The sequence below is a fragment of the Puntigrus tetrazona genome, chromosome 13 (genome assembly GCF_018831695.1).
Source record: "Puntigrus tetrazona isolate hp1 chromosome 13, ASM1883169v1, whole genome shotgun sequence".
In the NCBI taxonomy this organism is placed as follows: domain Eukaryota; kingdom Metazoa; phylum Chordata; class Actinopteri; order Cypriniformes; family Cyprinidae; genus Puntigrus; species Puntigrus tetrazona.
In genome coordinates, this window is record NC_056711.1 from 9,743,711 (window position 1) to 9,761,065 (window position 17,355).

Below are 17,355 nucleotides of genomic sequence, written 5' to 3' on the forward strand. Positions count from 1 at the left end.
CTGATCATGCAAAGCATATAAACAACGGTCTGCTTTTAGCAACTACGCATCCCTCAAACATAAAAGGAGAGAACAGCTTCCAGTCTGTGACAATGATGGTAAAACATATTGTCGAAAATGCTGATGCTATTGAGCTCAGAGTAAAGTGATGGAGAATTTATAGAGGCTGGTTTTATCCCGCACCTGCGCAACGGCTTCCATATTGATCACTGTTTACAGATATAATCACTTTCAGATTCATTCTTCATCAGTACGGCCCCCTGTATTGATTCGGTTTTACTCATGTCTTTCCATAAAGGCCCTGCGTGAGTGCAAACCCAGGGAGAGAATGTGTGTGTGGCTCATATTTATGTATGTGTGTGTTCATTCAGGCTGTAATTCTGTTATTTTTTTATGAGATATCGCTCTTTGTTTCTTTGTGAGTGTACAGTGCAGCACTAAGGTCTACTCCGCAGGAAATAAACCCACTTGAGAAGATAAAATGTGATGGAAAAAACAAGCAGCAGTGATGTTAAGTACAAAATCATAACAATCAGAACATACAACTGAATTAAACTGAACTGAGACATGCTTAAAATGCACACAGATATTGGAGAGAGTGAGTTAGTTATACAGGAGTGTTCTCTTTTTTGCCTTTCTTTTTTTTATTACTCCCTTTCTCTCTTATAGGGTATGAGCTGTCCTTACTATACTAAGCTGACCTACATATACACTACCGTTCAAAGGTATTGTGTCAGTAAGATTACTTTATTCTAAGGATGAAATTAAATTGATCAAAAGAGTTCTGCATTGTTACAAAATGTTATATTTTAAATGGAAATTGTTCTTTTTGTAATCATTAATAAAACCAGTTCAACAAATGTCAAAGTTAAAAGTTTTTGAGCACCAAATCGGCAAATTAGAATGATCATGTGACACTGAAGACTGGAGTAATGGCTGCTGAATGACAGCTTTGCCATCACAGGAATAAATGACATTAAATTACATTTCAAACAGAAAACACTTAAAATTGTAACAATGTTCCACAAAATGAATGGCCTTTGATCATATAAACGTAACATTTGGTGAGCATAAAAGATTTCTTAAAACAAAGCAGAAAAACAACAACTAATTACCATCAAATAAAAATGTTACTTTAAATAAATAAATAAATTCAATATATGTAATGCATTTGGGGAAATTAAGTATTCTTTCACCCTTGCCCACAAAAAATTATGTATTATGATAAAATATATAGACAAACAAAAATTCTATAACATTTTAAGCATTAACTACATTCAAATATTGTGTGTCTGAACATAAAAAGCTAAAACATCCAGGCATTTTTTTTAACCAACATTCAAAATGTGTTTTCTTTTCTTTTCCAGTTAAAATTAGAGTCATAAATTACTTGGAATGATGCCCTTAATTCTACATTCTGATTCCTGTTTTCTACCTCAAATCAAACTTAGGATTTAAAACATATTCTCAGTGTTTCTCCTAATTTACTCTCAATTACACACAAACATACATGCATAAGTAGATATCCAGAGTTTTGAACATAAACTCACATTCAGCCATTCGTGTGATTTCTTGATTGGATCCACCAGGGTCCTTAATTGCTGCTGGGACACAGGTGGACAAGAGAAGACAAAAAGAGACAGCAATAGTGGGTAGAAAAAGAGTCCGTTTGATATAGACAGTCCTCATACTTTTTTCTTTTTTTTCCTGAATGGGGCCTGTCTGTCATGTGCTTCTGCTCCATCTGTGCTGTTGTTATGTGGGGTTTTATGTCCCCTGTGAATATTTGGCTTTCTCTCTCATAAAATGCACTTTGTGCTTGTACTGGTTCATTAGCCGGATGAGCTGCATGAACAATGAAGAGAGGACAGCAAAGGAGAACGGAGAGGAGAAAAGAGAAGAGGACACTGTGCAAAGACATAATGCTGATTTCAATCCACACGAGAAAAAGCCACTAAGGCCACATCTGGAGGCAGAGTGGGGCAGCGGTGCAAGAGCTGAGCTCAGGCTGGGCTTCACTGGACCACAAGCACATGCCCATTTTCTGCCCCGTTGAGGAGTCCTGGAGGAGGAGCAGTGTACTCTTGCTTCCCGACACACACACACACACTCACTCTGAGCCTCTCCTGTCTGTACCGTGGCTGTTTGCGAACATCTCTGCCCTCCAGGCAATATAACTCTGTCCCTAGCCTGCAGATCAAGTGTGTGATGAGTGTGTTTACCATGTATGGGTGGATGTAAGCATCAGTGGCCTCATTTTTTAAGCCCCCCTTCTCTGGGTGTCCACGTAAGGGTTGTACAAAATTAAAGAATTCATGAGCGTGAATTTCAATCAAATTAGCCACACCCCACAGGAGGCGGACATGGAATTTTAATCGGAATGACAGGAATATAACAAATTGCAATTTTAAAATAAATAAAAAATATATATGCTGTGTGTCCTTTAAAATGCCCTATATTTTAAGTTTTTAAACTACAGTAGCTTTGTCACCAATGTTTAAGGTGTCTTTGCAAACGTACCTTTTCTAAAATTAATAGTAATTAAATATTTTTTCCTATTTGGATTTTAATTAAATGTAAGAAAATATAAAAAAAATGTAATTGACAAAAGCTGCTCTAGGAAATTAAATAAGTACTAAAGTATTAAAATTAATGTATTTGAAAAAATTTAAGTACTTTAATGACTTAATCTACAGCTGAAATAAATCAAACTAAAGGTAATTATAGGTTATTATTAAATATAAACTATATTCTTCTTCTTCTTCTTATTATTATTATTATTATTATATAATGCATTATATATTACACCATTATACTGAAATAAAATAGAATATTATAAAAATAAATTAACATTAAAAGTTTTTTTAACTAAAAAACGAAAGTTTGCAAACACTGTAAACATTGTTGACAAAGCGATTGTAAAGTTAAAAAACTTAAAAAGCACTGGAATTTGGAGGAATTTAAAAAATTGTTAAATTCCTGTCATTCCGATTCAAATTCCATGTCAACCTTCTGTGGGGTGGGACTAATTTGATTGAAATTCATGCTCATGTACAACCCAGAGATGGGGGGTTTTTAAAAAAACTGAACATACATGGCTGTTCAACGATAAACACACTCATCACACACTTGATCTGCAGGCTCGGGACAGTTATACTTCCTGGAGGGCAGAGATCTTAGTAAACAACCACTATATGAGAGTATATGCATAATGTTAACTCTGGCAAGAAGAATGTATTTAAAATTCAATTTAAATTTCTATTTCCTTTTATTCAAATTGAAATTGCAATTCTGCATCCTGTTTTCTACCTTAATTCCGATTCAAAATTAAATCGGAATTTAAAGGGCATTCAGTAGCTCCTAAAAAATGTATTACTTTCCTGCTCAGGAGAAAGTGAAACCAATATGATGAAGGGACATTAGATGTTGGATTTAGCACTTTTATTCAAACTGGCATTCAGAGCAAGCAAAACCGATTCGACTCCCTGTTTTGAACCTCTGTGAGACCGGACCGCATTTAGACATCACCGTGAGACTCGTGAATGGATACGTGACTTTCAAACTTCTGCAGAAGATGTTAAGCTGCTAAAACACTGCTATCCTCAAATACTGTACACCGCTCACATATACAAGCGTGCATTTACTGCATGGTTGTTTATACCAGTTTAATTTGATGGTGAAGTTGGGCAGCTTTTACTTTCCAACCTTTGCAGCCAATAAACAAAGTTCTTTGAGCTTCGAGATTAATATAGCATACATCCACTGGATAGTCTGGCAGTGATTGTCTGAAAAATAAACTTTGTTGCGACTTTTTGAAAAGTGTTTATTATGGCAGAGGGATGAGTGTGTGTCTGGGAAGGGAAGGGGAGGTGAAGAGAGGGAAAAAGAGGGATTTATTTATTTGGTTTGATTTTCACTCCTAATCTTCCCTCGCTCATGCAAATGGAGCGAATACGGAAGGTGGCGTGGTTATCTTTCTTTACATCAATAAATAAAAGGCTCCAGTAGACCACAGGGCCCAGCTAATTTTCCAAACCAGTGAAGAGGCTTTTATATGGGAAACACCTCTTCCATCCCACCTCACTCTTTCACTCTCTCTCGCCGAAAGCTCCGCCTCTTTCATTTCCATTGCTGTTTCATCTGAGTTTTTTTTTTTTGCCACCCACTCATCATCTGGTGTGTATCTATGTGTGTGTATGTTATACGTCCTCTTGTGTATGTTGGTTGGAGTGATGACCTTGTTGCCCCGTGGTGGATTTAGATCAGGTTCCTGTTAGGTAAGAGGACGATGCATTAAAGGCCAAGCTGTAATCTCCTCCGTGCCATCTAATCTCCTCATATTAAGCTTCTCCTGGACGATAAGATGGCTGGGCCTCCACCTTGGCCGGACAGCTGACGGCCGGCTCTAACTACAGCACAGGACCCCGGGAGGACACACCCACACACATGCTCACACATAAAACTCTCTTGAGAGGAGATTAATTGCTCTAAAATTAAGCCTGTGTGTGTGCTGTGACCTTTGGGGTCACTTTCCCTCGGTATGATGAAGCACTGTGGTCAGTCCTTCAGCATGACCCAGCTTCCCATATCCAGCGCCATCTGTAGCACAGAACACTCGGCCACAGCGACTGGCCTTCAGAGCAGGTGGATCGCGGGAATTAGTAAGCTTGTGAGAGAGAGAGAAAGAGGGGAAAAAGAAACGGATACAATACTCTTTACCACGCTATGAATCCATTTATTTCAATGTTTTTTGTTTTTTTTTTGCAAGTTCATAGGAAATTAAATTGTAATGGTTCATGACATGCCAGCCAGATATCATGGCAATTCGTACATATTTTACGAGGCGGCTAATTCTTACAACCTCACTACTACAAATTCATAAGAGTTTTGCTAAATCGTACTTATTTTATGAGTTGCCAAATTATATGAAATTGTAACCCTGCCCCTAAACATCCCCATCAGGTTTAAGACAATATAATATAATATGCATTTTCAAAATATTTACTGTGTGTGCATTTATACACTGTATACATAATAAATATATACAGTACACATACACATATTATGTAAAAAAAAAACTTATTTTGGATGCAATTAATTTCGATTAAGCATTTGACACCACTATTTAACAACAAATGATATGGTATAAATGATATAATGTGCATACATTAATACATTTTATTTTATTCATATAATTTACCTCTAGTTTATTTTCTGGTCAGTGTGGTCAGAGGAGCTTTTAAGTGACATTGTAGTAGCAGACGATACCTAGTTCTAATTATAAACCGATAACCTTTCTCTTTACCTGTCTATCTAAGATCTACACCAAACAATTTGGCAGCAGGCATGGAGCGATCATTCTATCTTGTGCACACATCTTAAACACACACAGACATGTAGCACGATACAAAGGACATTAAACACTGTTGCAGCTTTGAATAGCCTCTTGATTCACTCTGCGGCCCACTCCAGGGAGAGGGCTCATTCTCTCTTCTTTACTTTTATGTGTTTTGCAACTGGATTCCTACACAGGCAACCCAAGAATGTGATGAAAAGTGTCGAATCTCTGGCCAGGCCACATGCATGCAGACATAAACAGAGTACATAATGACACTCAGGCCTCGCTACTCGGCCACTTTCAACTCAGCTCTAAACACTAGCAGCTGGGCTGAGGTGGCACCAGAGATGTTTATTGGGGGGCTTTAGCCCATCAACTTATTGTCAACAGTTCAAGAGCTTGTCAGCGGACCCTCCAGATGTGTTGTGTAGAGAAAGAGAGAGGGTAAAAGAGAGATGGGAAGGGGAAAATATATACGAGAAAAGCTCACTGTGTCTGCCTTAAGCTCTTGGAAAGACTAGCGCTGGTGCAGTCATCCCTTTCACTGTCTTTTTCTGTTAAGGTGATTTTTAAAAGTTTTTTTTGTGGGGGGGTTTTTGAAAATGATTTGGCACAAATCATACTGGTGTTGTACTTTTGGTTTAAGCCTATTGTGTTTCCATCGGTTGTCCAAATCTTTTACAGAAAACAAATGCAATTGTCAGGGTGCAAAATGTAAAATTATGACTGTTCGGCATCTAAGGCCTGCTATAATTTATAGCTGGGTCTCCCAAACATTTTCAGCAGCCAAACCTATCTGACCTAAAATATTTACTCAAAATTTTAAACTATTGTTTCAGTAATTTAACCACATATTCACAGCTTTCTTTTGAGTTAATGGTCACTTGACAAGCAGGTAAAAGAAGTGTTTTATTTTTAAGAAAATGTTAAGATTTTTATTATATATTTTAGCCTTTTATCGACTCATAACATGCCTACAGTTCCCTCATGAACCCCAACTTGGGATAACCTGATCTAGAACTTCATTATTATAATTACAAAGAGTAATGATTTATATTACAGTTTCAAGGCCAAACATATTATGTGTTGCTGCAGTACAATTATTAACAATAATGTGTATTTGCAAGCACCTTTGCAAAAAGCTAAAATGTAAAATGTGACATACTACATAGCAGAAGCACATGACTGTAGAAGATCATGTGTGAGTAATTGAAACACTCACTCAGCCAATCCCTTTAAAAAACATGTATTCATTCAGAAATTAAATTTTCTGAACGAATAACTAAATCTGAATCATTCATAACACTGATGACTGATTCTTGGAACTATTTTCACCGGCGATGCTAAAGTTACCTAACAATATTTTGTCTAAAATGTGTGTTTCTGCTTAAGTATACATCACACACATGCAGTGGTACTATGATAACTAATGGCTGAAGAAACCTGATGGTCAAAACAAGTTTTCTTGGAGCAGTTACATCAATGTGCGGACATTTTGCCTATTTTTCTTTGTTTGTGTTTCCCCCATTTTTGTCCTGCACCTGAGCCCTTATTGCATTTATGGGCTGTACACACCTCTTTTGTATTTTTGACTTTGAAGAAATTAACCAGCCGCATAAGAGCAAAATGAAACTAATCTCTCCGATAAGAACGGCAAAGGCTCTGCTCTCAGCAGGCTGTTGCGCAATACGCCTCCACGTCCAGATGAGCATAATATGATTTGTATTTGTGTCTGTTTTAATCGCTCCAGCTAAATGAGAATTTAATTGCTTTGCCACCATTTTTGCGTCCAGGCGCACAGAGGCTCTGGCCACCTCGCACACGTCCCCTAACGCTACGCAATCCCTAAAATGAGTTTATACTGTTTATATGTTAGAAACCTAGTAAACAAATAAAACAAATAACAGGAGGGGAGTAGTGATTTACTGTGTTTGCCTCTCAACATTCCCCTTCCCCCCAAAACCCCAAAATCTCCCGCTTTGCAACACTAGCCAATGTTTACCAAAGTTTAGATAATCTCATTTGCATATTAGATGTGATTAGCACAGTTCATTGTCAGGATTACGCTTATTGGGTTACACAGTCACATAGCATGAGCGGATGGATAGATCCGTGTTTGCGGCACAGAGGCCAGCAGCGTTCCCAGCTATGCCAATGAGCGTACCTATGTAAATGAGGTAAATCGTGAATATAAGTAAAACAATCTCCTCTTTCACCCTACTGGGACACACAAACCCTGTCGCCGTCACACACACTTTCTTGAGTGCTAAAACACACACACCCGTTTATGACCAGTCCATGTGTCTTCCCCTCAGATCATTTCTTGGTCATAAAGATGCAAATGAAAGACATGAGGAGACAGAAAGGGGGGTGACAGAAGACAAAAAGCACTTTTCTAGAAACTAGCGTATTTTTCCAAAGCCAGTTTTAGAATCCAGTGTTTTGTCCAAGTAAAACACATTTAATTTATGGGCTAAGATTTCAAGGCTAATGTTTTGCACACATGCTCCTCACTATTGATGTTGTCTGCACTTTAACTGTTGTCTTTGCAATTGACCCATGGTTTACTAGCAGATATAAGCCAGAGCTGGCCCTTTAAGGAAAAGTCACGCTGGAGAGATGGAAAGAAACAGTAGCGTCTAAAGCGTTTGATGTATAGACTCTCAAAATAGTCCCAACATATCAGGCAATTATCAGTATTGGCTGATAAAAGCATAATCTACTGGGTATCAGCCAAAATTATTATATTATCAGCTGATGATTAAAGCCATTTATGTCGCATCAATCAAAAAGGGGAATGAAAAAAGGTGCTGGGCATTTACAGTTAACTCTCACAAGGAATTAAATGACTCTGGTAGTCAGAAGTAGTATCAAAATTACATTTGGAATCTTTGAGAGGTTTGAGAAAGTGTGCATGTTTTTGAGTGTTCGTGAAGGGGCCACAGCTGTGGTCGTTTCTCTGGTGACCCTGCGGCCCTGTGTCCCCTGTGCGGGCTTCCCTTTTACATCTGCTACAGCTGGAGAACAGCGTATCACACACTTTGCACCTGAAGGCATTCATACGCACACATACACACACTCACAGATGCATGAACACACTCACACATGGTTGACCCTAGGTCTCAGAGCCCTTAGTGAGCCCATGTGTCAACTCTGGGCACTCTTACCTTCTGTATATATATATATATATATATATATATATATATATATATATATATATATGTGTGTGAGAGCAAAAATAAAGCAGTATAACTGGGTGTGGGAGAAAATCTATCTATCTATGTGTAAATACATGTAAATAGTAATAAAAATATAGGTGCATATCTCTATACACATAAAATTTATACACAGTACACATACAGTACATATATTATGTAAATAATTTATTTTGGATGCAATTAATTGCGCTAAAAAGTTGAACAACACTACACACACACACACACACACAAACACTATGTGTGTATATAATTATATATATATAATTTCATATTTATTATTTCTAATATACTATTATTAATATGTATAATTATATTATTAATAATTATACAAATTATAAAATAACTTTTCTAATATGTTGATATTAAGAAATATTTCTTATTATCAGTGTTGAAAACAGTCCATCTTAATGTTTTTGTGAAAACAAATTTTTTTTTCATGACAGAATGTTCAAAAGAACAGCATTTATTTAAAACGGAAATCTTTTTTAACAATAACAATCAAAATATCTTTTAAAACATATTCAAAATATTTAAAAGAAAACGTTTTGTTTTATTAAAAATCAACTCCTGGGATGTAAAAAGTGTCCATAGACACACATAGAAACTCCCAGTCACCATCTCTGTGCTGAGTAATTGACCACTCGCTGACAGTGTCAGACAGCATATTTTCTTTTTATCTAAACATAACACAATACAAACACACATTTTGTTTATGTTCAATACAAATGCTGTAATCGAAAGGTGTGCAATAAACACTAAACCTCAATAAAATCTGTGAGGATACCCTACCAATGGTGCGTTTGACTTTTTTAAACACATTATCTCACACAGAGAAGGAAAGTTCCCAGCCCTGTTCCTCCAAGCAGCATTGGTGCTAGACTGCCACATTAACTCCTCTTGACCCTCTATTCTCACCTGTAATAAAGAAGAGGACGAGCCCCCACTCTTCATACACACACATACTCCACACCCAGCAGAGAACAGAGCAATGGGCTTGAGAATATCCATGCTCATTAGCCCAGCTTCTGTCTCCACATAGTCTACTGTGTGTGTATGTGTGAAGTCTCAGGTGGCACACAAGGCAGATGAAAGTGAGGAAAAGCGAGAGTAAGATATGTGACATTGAACCAGTGGTGTGGGCGCCAGCTGCTCAGGTCTAGTGTGTGTATGTGTGAAGGTGGATGGAGTGGGGCCATCAGTTCACAGCCTGTGAACCTCTCATTAGACTCTTTCTCACCAAGACTTGAGCTGAATGAGAAGGGTGGGGGAAACTGTCAGTACACATGATCACAGGCCTCGCCTCTACACACACACGCGCACAAAATAACAAACGTCACACTCATTACACGCGACTGCTATGGCCAGACACACACAAGCGTGAGCACAGTTAGCGCTCATGAAATAGGACTCTTAAACACTTTATTTCTCTCTCCTTCCCTCTCTGCCCTCCTTCTGTGAGAGTGTACGCTAAAGCTAAATCTAATAATCAGGAGCGACGGACTGGTAGAAAGTGAGCTGAACGAGAATGTGAGAGATGATTCTGGAATGTTAAATTTGTGTGGTAATAATCTGTGTGACCTCACGGCATAGGAACATCATTTTAACCATTTACCCAAACAAGACCAGGCCACTGATGTCTCATTTATATTAATTTACTTATTATATAAAAAAAATACAATGCAAATAATAATGATAATAAATTAGTAATCAAATTTATAAAATTAAAATACCATTATATTATTATTTTTAAAAAATTAAATGGAAAGTGAACAAACAAACAAAAAAAAAAAATCAATCCATCGATCAATCTTTAAACTTTACCTCAACGATGCACAAAAATGTCTGTCTACATTGCTGTAAATAAAAGAGATGACTCATTTACGTGAAGTGAGTATCGATAGCATGAGTTTAAGTTTCGATTTGACGTATTGTTTATATGCAATCATTTACTTTGGAGTGAATATGATATGCAATGGATAGGATTAGGGTTGTGGGGTAGAAGCCTATCATGCGCACATAAAAACTGTGTATATGCACGCCAACAAATTGCATATCATGTATAAACAAAAACTGTACATTATATGCACGCCAAACAAGTGCGTATCATATGCACGCCTAGGTCAATTATTGTGTATCAGTACTACGATTTTCGATTTACCATACTATTTATACCCATTTAATGAGGGCGGGCTGTTTATAAAGTCAGTTTATTCAGTTGCGCACAAGTTTTCGCGATTTCACATCTGAAACCACAGCATACGTGCGTTTTCTGAGCACACGTTCATTCTATGAATCTACGAGATCCTCATATCTAAAGGACAGTCCTGAATCAAACAGTTTTTCTTAAAATACTATTTTCACACAAAAGCTATGTACATTAGTTCTATAGTGGGTTTATCTTATTTATTGCACCAAGTCGAGCTAAAACATGAAGTAATATCCAGATGTTTTGATGTTTGATGTATTTCAAAATTTTCACTGTCAAAAATGTATATTAACCTTGACAAGCTCTATCACTTGAAGGCCTAAGACTCAAAAATGTAGGAATTCTGGCCTTTATTAATCCGGTTATGCAAAGTTTTTATGGCAAGAGGTTACGCATCCATTAAAATGTTTAGTCCAAAAGCGTGTTAACTTAAGGAAATATTAATAGATTTTATTGGTTTACATCACATTTCTTTAGAGAGATTTATTAGGCGTATTCGTTCTGTCTTAAATTATGCAGCACGGAGAGCATGTCAGTAGTAAAAGCTGTAAATGTAAAATGCTAACTAGATACAACTAAAAATTTTGAAACGAGGCTGTCTACAACATCTATAAAAGCCCTGTTTACACAGAAAGGAAGCTGAAAAGGATGACAATGACCTAAACGCTCACTGCACAGTGCGATTTCAGCACATTTAGCGCCTGGTTAAACTGGATAGCAGGTGTTTAGTGACTAAGACGCAGGCTTTGTGCTGAAATACAACTCACAAAAGTGACACAACCATTTCGTGAATTCACTTGTTCTGTATTTTCTCACAGTAAAACTGGATGTACAGTGCGTGTGTGTGTGTGTGTGTGTGTGTGTGTGTGTGTGGGGTATCCAGTATAGTCTGTATGTGTGTGTTTGTGTGTGTTTTGGAATAGAGATGTCTGTGCTCTCTCTCCCCTCTCTCTCTCTCTCTCTCTCTCTCTCTCGGTTATTGATCGTCCAGCACTTTGAGAACAAAGAGTTAATCCTTAAAAGGCCAAACAGCACAGATTCCTTCTCAGTCATGAAAGTTTAAAATGTCTTCTTTTTTTGTTTGGCCCTGTGAGACGTGTTCTCAGTGTAGCTGGCTGTGTGACCCGGGGCACAATGGAGATCCAATACCCAACCCTATTCATCCTACATTCAACCAGTCAATACCTATTATTAGATACTGTTGGCCTATCCGCCCAGTTATGGCACAGAAAACTAGGTTTTCAGATTGGCCGGTGGAGGAGGGGAGAGTTGAAACTCCACCCTATCTCATACTCACTCACTCTCTTTTTGAGGCCTGGATTAGCTTTAATTGCATGCATAATGCAGAACAGATGCAATCATGATTCTAGATCACACATGATTTCTGCTTATATCATTCTTATCCTTATTATTTCCATGTATTTTCTGCATCCCTATTATCTTCATTTATCTCTTTAATATATATATTTATATAATTTATGTACTGTTTTTTTTTTTATTTGTATATTTTACACAGTTTTAAGCAAAACTGCGCATGGCACATGCTTTGTTTGTATGGATATTGATGTCATGTCAATAAGGACATAGAAAATTAAACTCTGAATTAAAAAAACATATACAATGAGTATTGTTCACTACATCACGTTAAATAACACACAAATGAAAATTCTGTCATCGTTTACAGACTGCCTTGTTGCTCCAATCTTGGTTAAAGGGCAAACTGGCAATATAATTAATGAAATTTGTTCATCATGTAAAGTTATTGTATCTCTTTACAAGATTCATGTGGATTCATTCATTTTAGAACATCTTTGTGACACTTCCAGATCTTTTAAGTTTTAGTTACCAGGACTTTCAACAGAGACAAATCTGTAGGCAGAGAAATCTCTTAGGTTTCATTGAAAGATCTTTAATTGTGTAACCTGCGTCTTATAGCTTTGGAATGACACAAGGAGCAGAGTTTTACTTTAGGGGGGCTGTAACAACTTTTTAGACAGTTTTTCCTCTTGGTGTATTAATGGAGAGAACAAAAAGGCCCTAAAATTATAAGATGTTATTTACTATATCTGTCTCGCTTTAGCTAAAAACAAGGCATTATGAACATGTACTGATATAAAGTTTCACAATATTTTTTGGTCTGCTTTACCTGTTTCCTCCTTAAATTATTCTTCCTAAACTCCTTCACAAAGTAACTAGGCTAACCCCCAAAAACATAATCACATAAAAAATGCAATATCAGAAATTAGCTCTGTGAATGATGAGGTCCACCTATGAATATTTTAATGTTCAAAGCTCAGATATTTGTTTTGGGGAATTTTAATTCAGTTTTCACCTTACATATTCTTTTTTCTTTTTTATATGGAGTGTTTTATTTATTTATTTATTTTTTTTATTGGAGAATTACATGAGCCTGTGCTGTTGTCTCATTGTTGTGATTCATAGGGTAATTGTCGTGAAGTGGGCCGGCCTGCATTCTCCCAGGTTCTCCTCATCTGGGCAGCTAACACACTTCGGACCGGTGTGATGAGTAATGCGGCGCTAGCTGCCTCTCTGACAGTACTGGGCCACTGCTTAAGCTGAGCCCAGGAAGAAGGAGCTTGTTTGCTAATAGGTAATAAATTGTCGGTTTAATTATAACAGCAAGGTAATTACAATCGAGGAAACACCCAGACCCAGAGGGAGGAAAAAGGAGGGAGAAATTCCTATTAGAGGAACAATGGCTAAACTACACAGTGTTGCCTATTTTCTACAGAAATGAATGGAAATGGAGCTGAGAGATGTGATCGTGGTCAGCTTCTGACCTGCTTTAGACCTCCGTTTGTCCTTCAGTTTATAAAGGCCACATTTTCACAACAGACCCCCCTGATAAACGTGCCTACCACAAGAGAGCTGCATGAGGACAGAGTGAAATGCATCTTACATCTGTTGTTTCTGATTCTGCTTGTTTCAATTCGTGAACTTTGATGAACTTTCTGTTGATCAAAAATATTAAGCAGCACAACTGTTCTCAACACTGAAAATAAGACCAAAGCAGCAAAGTAGAATCATTTCTGAAAGATCACATGACAAGGAAGACCAAAGTGATGAAGGCTGAAAATTCTGCTAAACTAATTGATTAAGCAGAATTAATTGCATTTTAAAATAAATTCAAATAGAAGTAGTATTTCAGAAATGTTGAACATAACAGACATTTTTTAAAACATAAAATCTTTCTGACTTCAAAGTTCTCAACAGCGGTGACTAAGACAAAACCTTTTTAAGTAGCATTGCAATTATGCATGAAAGGGAAACAATCCTGCACATTTTTGACTTGTTAGCGTGTATTTTCAAATATGTTTTCTGAATTCCATTATGTGTATCGGTTTTATTTAATAAAAAATGCAGGACAGGCACATATTTCTCAGCGGCACAGTCCAGTGTAACCATTACTTATTAAACACATTTTACTGAAAAACTCCTTTGGTATAATCACCTGAAACAAAGCCTAGGATGCGTGAAGTAGCTCATAATCATTTGTTTCTTTGAGCGAGAGTGACTCAGGACGTTGCGAGTGCGTACACGAACTCAAATCTCGCCTGTCGCATGCTTGTGCGACCCCAATCATCGTTTTTGTTCAGAGCGGAGTGATAAAAGATCAGAAGAGGACTCTTCAACATGAGTTACTCCCCCGCCCTCTGCAGTTAATTGTACGAGCTAATGATGTGCGGCCCAACGGGGGGTCATCAATCACATGTCTCAACCTTTTCATCTCAGCCTTTAGCTGCGGCCTCAGCAGTAGCCTCTCATAGCATATGCTTTTAAAATGTGTCCGACCGCGTGAGAGCCGCGTCTGGATAGAAGGATGGAGCTCGCAGGCTCCTCTCTTTGTCAGCACCACTTGTCTTCAAACTCTTGCCGCGGGACTGAGGACATCGGTTCTCCAGGCATCCGACACCTCGGTTCAAGCTCGGTTGAGTCCCTCGGTGTGACAAGGGACAGAAAGACGTGTGGTCGAGTTTGCATGTGTGTTCAAACATGCGTACGACCACAAATTTGGACCATTAGATGTCAAAATTGGATGCACTGCCAGTGTCTTTTCCAGTATTTTCAAAAAGGCTGCAAGTCTTAAGTCCATCTGAGAAGTCATGAGACAAAGGCACACTCCTCTTTCTCACTAAATCATCATCGTCTGGCCCTCCCTGCGGTCTGTGACAGGCCTCGAGACTTCACAGAGAACCCGGCCACATCTAAACTGCCCTCGACGCTTGTGTGTGACCAGCTCTGGGGTACATCTCTTAATCCCATCAATTCAGTCCTGCCATGACTCCATCGTCGCCTCCAAACCTTGTCTGCAGTCATTACCCTATCGAGTCTCCATCTGCGCACACACAGGCTAACTACAATCTCAGAGAACAAGAGGACCGCCTGTTTCGGCCTTTTGAGAGAGAAAAGAACACAAAAATCTCCTGTGAGAAACATACACAGAGAGAGTAACGGTTGCAAAAGAAGCAGAGTTTTGAGAAAAATCTTGCAGGGTAGTATTCATATTCTTTATGTGAATTTTTCAGGGTTATAAATATTTCAGGCAAAACTGTTTTATTAAATGTATTTACCCCATTTCAACCTTGAGGAACCCATCAAGATTCAGCCTCATTAAATTTGTGTTCCCACAAGGGGAGGTAAAAATCCTGACATTTTCATAGAATCGATAGAGAAGACATCAAACCATGAAACATCCTCTCAGCTTGAACTACAGTAAAACCAAATGCGGCAATAAAAGATATGGAAAGCATCCCAAAAACAAACAAAATGTACAAATAGATGCTACAGTAGATCAGAACTGCAATATAAGTACAAGAAGCTCAATAAGAAGTCTTTCAAGCTAAATTAGGTCTATTAGGTACAATTTCAGAACTAGATTCATAAAAAATGTTTTTAGATGTTAACATATCTAAAATATCTAAATAAAATCTTATGCAGGTTGCATCTATGCTATTTTATATCAGTACAGTAGGTGGCGGTAAATTACTTGAGTGACTGAGTCATTGAATCATTCATTCATTGAACTGATTAATTCAAAACACTAATTAATTAAGGAATGAAACAATTGTCGCTTGATGACCTCGCAAACGCATATTACTCTTTAAACTTTCTGCGGCAACTGAATTATTAAAAAAACGTTAATTCAATCAGAAACAAAACATTCCTGTTGTATGTTGCTAAGAAAATAAGTACAAAAATAGGTTAAGTATCAGTAATGTGTTTCAAATTTAGGATACTTGATATTAAATCAGCAATATCCAACTTGCTTATTCCTGTAATGGTGCTTACAATAATAATAAGCATAGACCAATAAAGATTGAAGAAAAAAATATTATTTGTCAATTCAATATACAGTATATTGAATGGAAAGAAATCTTATATTTATAAAATAGAAATTTATATTTATCTTCTTCCAAATAACTTGAGATATTGAAATATTTATATATCTCTATAATCTTTTCTTAAATAATTCTTCAATAAATAATTTTTTCTTAAATATTTCTTTTTTTAATTTATTGTTTTTACTGGATGGGTAGAAGACACAAAGTCAGATTTAAAATGATTCAGTGAGGGTTTGTCCTAAAACCGTTCCCGCCATGGTCCCAGGTTCCTTGCAGCGACATATGTGGGGTTGTTAATAATCCGTGTTTATTTGTTTAGTCATTCCCAGTCTGTGACACGGGATACGGGACCACTTTTGATAAAAAGAGACAGCAACTGCAGGTGCCCTACCCTGACAGTGACTGAATGGGGGCAGGATGTACACTGACAAGCCTTGTCAAACAGGTGATCTCACACGTCCACACACAACAGCGCTGTCCGTACGCACACTGATACAGCCGTTGTGACACGAATGGTGCCACTGACAGTCACGTCACCTGTGAGCAGGTGCTGTTGAAACGCACACACCCCGTGATGCTCTGGACGGGCGAGAGAGGTGAGAGAGGCTGTCAGTGCGGCCGTGGATGCTGATTAAGCAGCAGCGATGGAGTCAGTTGAGACACCGGCCACATGGGCGCGACTCCATCCATTGCCAAGCAACACAGTGCAGTTAAAACTCTGTGAACGAGGTCTTTTGCATTTGTTGTGAGTGTCTTTTATACACTTAGACAAAGGTCAAGACGCTTTCTACCCAGAGGAGCTGAGCTAGCCAGATAGCACCCTTCCCGTTGTCCTATTTTAGAGATCTCCATAGGCGCAGCACTTACTGTGGAACCTTGGCCTTCTTATTCAAGGCAGATTTATAGCATGCCATGTGGAGATCAATAAGAGAACAATGTGGAGAGATGGAAGCACAAAAGCCGTCTCTGAGATTTTTGGACAGTAAGGGCTTCCTGCTAGGAAAAGGGACAATGGAGGAATGCCTTGACAAACCAAGGCATTCATCTAAAGGAGTTTGACAAGCAGTTCTGTAATCATAAAAAGAGAGGAAAAAGGAAAAAAAACAAAACAAAACATACAAACAAAAAAGCTTTGATTATTATTTTGGACAACTGTCAAATAGCCAGTCGCAATGAAATAATGGAAGTGTACAGTGGTTTCATGGTCTTAAGTGAACGAGTACAAAGAGA

At 37.8% G+C, this 17,355-nt stretch overlaps 1 long non-coding RNA gene across 9 annotated transcripts in view; it reads right to left on the bottom strand.

The window, feature by feature from the left end:
* The window catches only part of LOC122356802, a 351,371-nt gene that overhangs the window by 44,698 nt on the left and 289,318 nt on the right, over positions 1-17,355 (bottom strand). For 7 of the 9 annotated variants that reach the window (XR_006252388.1, XR_006252385.1, XR_006252387.1 and 4 more), the window contains one exon: positions 1,551-1,601. The exons of the other annotated variants lie outside the window; for them this stretch is intronic. This is a non-coding gene — a long non-coding RNA (uncharacterized LOC122356802). The remainder of the gene's footprint in view (positions 1-1,550; positions 1,602-17,355) is intronic. 9 annotated transcript variants of the gene reach the window in all.